The following is a 6,514-nucleotide window of genomic DNA, read 5'->3' on the forward strand; positions in this document are numbered from 1 at the left end:
GAAAACAGTCACGATGAGCGCCTTCTATTTGGTTACTTCTTGCTTGTTGCTCCTTGGTCAGCTCAACTATGAACGCTCAACGTTCATAGTTGAGCGTTATTTACCATCAGGGCATTGCCTCAATTGCTATGTTTAATGGTGCAGACAGTGGTGGTTTCTTACATGAGCAATATGGGCAAATGCCCAGGGCGTTATGTTTTTAGGGATGGCACGAGACCATCACACATTGTAGCACAGAAATGGAATATTTAATATTGGTAAAATGTATTAAGTATTTAATATCTAGGTGTTTTTATGGGAATATGGATCTTTCAGATTATTTTGAGAAGCAATTTGGTCATATTTTACTTTTTATTGTGTCATGTAGCATGGGCCGCTGGTCTTGGTCTTGATTCGGTCTCGACTTTCCTCGGTCTTGGTCTTGACTTGGTCTCGGACCCTAAAAGTCTCGGTCTTGTCTCGGTCTCAGGTTAGGTGGTCTTGAACACAACACTGGTACACAGTACCTGCAAGAGAAGGGAGCAGCTGTCTGCTGTAAAGAATCAATGGGTTCACTGTGCAGCCGTGAGTTCACCCACTAATCAGCCGTGACTGATTAGTTTTTCAAGAACAATCAAAAACAGGACTTAATCAGTTAATAAATCGCTTTTTACCCATTTCATATTGTTTCTGAACTGTTCGTGCTTTGCTAGAGCAGCGGTGCAATATGTCGATCGCGGAAGGTTTTGAGTCGATCTCTGCATTAGGTGACAAACTGAACGACGCCAGGTGCTGAGACCAGCACGTTCTCCTCTGACTTCTTATCAAAACAAAAAAAGATCAACAAAACGTGCTCAAATAAATGACCCAACAACAATAATAATCTCAGTGATTATTGTTTCAAAAAGGTGTTGCACAATTCTGTGCGTTTTGGTTCCATTATCAAAATAACGAGCAGAGCAGGAGTTTAAAATTAACTAATCAACCACCGCTGTGTTCAGGGAGGCTTATTAATGATCGCAAATAAATATCAAGCCTGCAAACCTAATATCATAACAGACTGAATGTTATGTTTTTAATGTAATCTTTGGTCAGCTCGAGGAGCGAGCGGTTGCCATGGCAACGGGTGTGCTTAAACGAGAAAGAGAGACGGAGAGTAAAATGGTGTGACTGGTTTAGAGTTGATCACCTGTTCGGGTTGTTTTACCTTTGCCTTGGTGCATCATAGCCGCTGTAGTTGCCGCTGTAGTTTCTGAACATTCAATAAACGACAAACTTGGACTAATTATCTCGTTAGTCTGTGAGAATACGTCATTCACAACAAACATCAAACACGGTAAATATGTTTCATTAAGTATTTAACAAACAAATGGCTTCTACCATGATAATTATGTGAAATTAAATTGTCTAATATAAAGAATAGTTTGGTGCTGTCGGGCTCAGAGTCCGAGAGGCTTTTCCTTTATCAAACAATTTTTATTTTGCCTCTTATTTAGTGGAAATATTGATGATGAGACTTAATGATAACCCTTTTCAACCTTTATAACTCCACTGTTGAAAATGAGGCTCCAACATTCACAAATGACAGTGAAATAAAATCCAGTCCAACATCTGGTTTGAGGCGATTCCTCTGGAACCTGTTGGAGAAAAAATATCCCAATTTCAGAAGATGTGCTTTTAACTTAACAGAGCTCTGTGGTTCCTCCTATCAGTGTGAGAGTCAGGGTGAGGAGGCACCATGAGGAGGCAGGAAGAGAAGTGGAAGCTTCAGGATCTTCAGAACAAACGGGTCATGATGCTGGGCTACTGATTATCCCTCTGTCTGGACACAGGATCAATAGGACCAGTTTAAAAGCTAAACTGAATGGTTATATGGCAGACATGGAAAACTGGGATGTACTCCATGCCATGATGTTCAGAGTTTAGCTCTCATGGCATCTCAAGGTGTCAACATTGCAGCAGTGGGCTGAGGGAAATACAGCTCTACTGTATTTTGTAACAATTCAAGAGCTACCCAGCTTTTATCACTTCAAAAAAAAATTATCAGCACAGAAACTCCAAAGCACACAAAGAAGTTACATATATATAAACAGAAAAGTTTTTTTTTTTTACCTTTTCTGTTTTTGTAAAAATATATATATTTTTGTCATAGTGCCCCCAAGAATTTAAAACTACTTTCACCCCTGAGTACACGTAATACTTAGTATACTTTCACAAATGTAAGTATATTTGAAATATACTAAAGCATACTTTTTTTTTCACCTGGGTTGCCCCATTCACACAGACAATTTTAAGAGTGTCTAATGCTCTTAAACGGGGCCTCAGACTGGTACGTGGACCAATTAGTACCAGGCCGCACAAGAAATAAATATTTTCGTTTTACGTATTATCTGAGTCTGGAGGATCTTTTATCTTGCGCGCCAAAATTGAGTCCACAATGAGTAAGAAACAGATGTCTTTGGAAAAGGGGAGAAGGACCAGAGACAGGAGAATGGATTTATCCCGGGCCGGTAGGTGACTCCCACGTTCCAAGCCCGCTCTGTATAATATGCACCACTAATGAGGCAATGAAGCTTCAAACTGCTTCGCCATTACAAACCAAGCACCCTCTGCATCATGTAAGGACACTCAGAGGGGACCCGGAAATTCAACCACACAGGAGAATACAAAAAGGGAAAAAGTTTATTTTTTCAGATACTGGTTTCTGCTCAGGGAGAGGTCATCAAACACAGCACTGAGGAGAGAGGGGAGAAGACTGGTGATGCACAGATAAAGGAGGGGTATCTTAGAAATGTTCAGCTTAACTGACCTGTAGAGCAGTGGACGGGTGGAGCAGAGGAACAGAGGGTCTGATGACAGGGAGATGCAGGAAACCAATGGAACAGGGTTCTCTGTGGAGGCAATGAAGAGCTCCACGGGGAGATCCAAAATGCAACACCCAGGGACTTTGTCGATAATCAGGCTGAGGACATACACAGGAGAACAGAGAGAGCAAACTTAGCTTTGAGGGGCAGGCAGTAATCGGTGGTCGAGAGGCAGAACTTGGGTCAGGGTCCAGAAATCCAGAATAGAAAGGATCCGTGAGGGGCTTGGCAGGAGGGGTAAATCCGTGGTCAGAAGGGGGGGGTCGAAGAAACATTGAAGGCTTGGAAGAAACCGCTGGATCTCTACTGGCTCGTGGCTGTCGATAATCTGGCAAGGAAGCAGAGGCTGAGGGGTGTTTAAGTAGGGCAAGGCCCAGGTGGAACAGGTGAGCAATCAGGCATGGCAGGTGAACTGAATGAGTGCTTAACACAGCATGGACAGGACATGAATCATAACACATCAGGTGTCATTGTTTCCCAGATAGGACCATCTCGTTGCAGAGAAACGAGCTCAGGGCCCCCATTAATTTGTCATTGTGAGTTAAAATTTTCATGAAAGTAAATGTTCATTTTTGTGGCATATCTATATTTTATTTTGAAGGGATGTGTAAACGTTACCATAGCGACCAGAGTCAGAGGGTGTTAGGGCAGCAGTCGAGACAAGACAAGAGGAGTAGAGCTTGTAAGTCTTAAGTCTGGTTCACACTGAAGAGAACAGACGTTTCAACGTGCGTTCATTTTATTGTCTTTCTCAGAACGGTACAATACAACTGCAGTACTCAGAAGACACAGCAGATGGCAGCATAACAGCCTCTCCGTTAACAACCATTGAACAAATTACTGCTTCATATTTCAACACTCCCACTTAATTTTTACAATGGTATTAAGACACAAAATAGTGCTGAAATAAATTTTAACTCAACTTGCAAGACTAACTTATTAGTAATTTTCTGTTTATAGTTTACCTTTTTGTCTTGCTATACTCAACAAAAATATTGTCAACTTTAAAATGGAAAAACTACAAAGCAAGACATTCTACCACAGATTTACATTGGAAAAAGTCCAATCTTTTTTCTAAAATACTCAAACTTCTGTCTTGCAAGAGGCTTTGTCAAGATATCTGCCTTCATGTCATCAGTTGGACAATATTCTAACTTGACTTCACCATTCTGCACATACTCATGAATGTAATGTTAGCGAATGTTTATATGCTATATGTTCTTCAATGGTCCACTGGATTCTTTGCTATTGCAATGGCTCCTTGGTTGTCCTCCACAATCACTGTAGGTTTTGTGACCATACCAAGATCATTCAGTAATCTTCTCAGCCAGGTACCTTCTTGAGCTGCTTGACTGAGAGCAACATATTCAGCTTCTGCTGTTGAAAGTGCAACTGTTGCTTGTTTTTTACTTCGCCACACGCTGCGAGAATATGCCCGATTTTAGATCGGAGCAGTCCCAATGTTCTACTGACTGGACGCGATCAGTCTTAGCATACCACACACTCGGCAGGATGATTGGTTACGATTATCGCGAGCGACGTTCTAAGATTGTCGTAAGGGAAAATTCGGGGGGAAAAAAAAAAAAAGAACCCGAGCTGTGGCTTGGCAATCCACGGTGATAAAAAGGTTGGGGACCAATGTTCTAACGTATTCTCTGGTTTAGGCTGCTTGTCCACATGGATTCTAAAGACCGGAAGCATTCATTTTTAACAAAACCAGGTTCCAGAGTGGATATATTTCAAAACATTAGTTTCATGTTTCCGTGTGGCCACAATGACGTCTGTCTCTCTCAGTCTATTCACATGTGCCTCACTCAAAAATAACAAAATTGCTTCCATTCTGTATTTTCTGTCATTCTGCGGCAGTGTTACAGCGCCACCAACAGGCCTGGCAGACCTACTACAAAATGTGGACGCACATCTTTTCTTAATCAGTTTACAAAAATGTACAGTGTTACAGGGCTTCAAAAACAAACTCTTGTGTGTGCTTCAAATACACACACCAATATCCGGTTCTCATATTAATTACTTAACTGGCTGACCTTTCAGAAATCAAAATAAGGGACGCCCACCACGGCGTGTGTCGCCCGACTCTCATGGGGTGAGACGTCTGCTGCAGGGATAGACAATATTTTATGGCAGTGTTTTTTGTCTTTAAAAAGTGATCCATAGAGCAATTGTTCAAGCATAGAGGTCTGTTAGAGTACCCCAAAATTGTACTCCAATCAGGGTAGCATACCTTAAGTATGTTTAATTAAGCAAGTGTAAAAAGTATTTGGTAAACTGGATCACAGTAACTTGATTTAATATTCAAAATGTGTCCTCAGACAACTAAAAGTATAAAAGTTATGTGAACATTATGATATTTTACAGAGTATTACCAAATTCTTTATAAAAATAAGGAGTTAGGTTTAGAGGCTGGTTCTAGACCAGATTTACCACAGGGGCCAGGATAGTCAGTGTTTTTTTCATGGCAACACTTGAAAAAGAATGAAACAAACAAAACAACAACAACAAAAAAACACGGCAATATTTCATAATTTGATATAATAAGTTAGCTGAAGAGCCACTTGTGTCTCCAGAGATACAGGTTGGATCAGGTTGCAGAGCCCTGATCTAGCAGATGGAAAGTGTGATCCTATCTCCATACACCAGCTAAAAGTTCAGCACTACAATTTTTAATTAATTGTTAAAGTAAAATTGTGAAGGTTAAAAAAAATCCACCACTGAGTATTAACATGAGACATTTAGTATAACTTCTTTGTAGTGATGGGTAAATGAAGCCTCATGAAGCAATCAAGCTTTCCAACCCTTTGCTTTGCAAAAAGGTTCATTACTCAATGCTTCATTCATTGCTCACTAGTGACATCTGCTGGTGAAACTGCAACACCCTTGTCACTCAGTTGGATCATACTTCCAAAAACTACTAAATGCAATATTGTCACAAAGTTTTCATCAAACTCATGTTTAGTAACAGGAGGATTAAATAAATCATATTTATTTTTCATACGTTTTAATTATTAAAATAATTTGTAGCCAATCTAATCCTGGTATATGTTGAATGTCAGTGGTTGTGTTGGGGTTTCTTTTATGCCATAGACAGAGTTGACAATAAAGACATTTGATGTTTTTGTGTCTTGGGAGCAGTGATGGGAAGTAAGTACTTCGTTACTGTACATAAGTACATTTTTTGTGTATCTGTACTTTACTTAAGTAGATTTAATAATGGATACTTTCTACTTTTACTCCACTACATTTTACAGTAAGTATCTGTCTTTCTACTTCACTACATTTCTACAAAACTGTCGCGTTACTCGTTACATCAAGTCGCGTTGCGCTTTTTGTCCGTTAAAATGTGAAGTTCAGGGACTTAAGGTGGCGCCGTAAAATCCGAGCAATAACGTGACTTAGTGTCTGTTGTCACCCATCGCCTCCCCCTTTACTTGCATGCGGAGCTCCAAGACATGCGCAGTGGTTTTCTCTGAGCGGGAGAAGATGTCCGTCTAATCGTTAGTAATATAATAGCGCTGCATAAATCATAAGATATGGTGACATGTAAAATAAGCAGCGCTTCGCTTTCACAGACGGTTGGGACTTCGTCCAACTTTTAGCGTCACTTGGAAGGAAAGCTTAAAGAAAGGTAAGCTCCGTGGACGTGATGCTAGCAAAAG

The 6,514-nt window shown here is 40.4% G+C and overlaps 1 long non-coding RNA gene across 1 annotated transcript; it reads right to left on the reverse strand.

The window, feature by feature from the left end:
• Positions 1-2,643: 2,643 nt before the first annotated feature.
• Positions 2,644-3,301, reverse strand: LOC103131427 (uncharacterized). The gene is made up of 2 exons (XR_475378.2): positions 2,789-3,301; positions 2,644-2,713 (listed from the first exon to the last, which is right to left on the reverse strand). It is a non-coding gene; the product is annotated as an uncharacterized LOC103131427 (long non-coding RNA).
• Between the last annotated feature and the right edge of the window lie 3,213 nt (positions 3,302-6,514).

The sequence above is a fragment of the Poecilia formosa genome, unplaced genomic scaffold, assembly GCF_000485575.1.
Source record: "Poecilia formosa unplaced genomic scaffold, Poecilia_formosa-5.1.2 Scaffold760, whole genome shotgun sequence".
Classification (NCBI taxonomy): Eukaryota; Metazoa; Chordata; class Actinopteri; order Cyprinodontiformes; family Poeciliidae; genus Poecilia; species Poecilia formosa.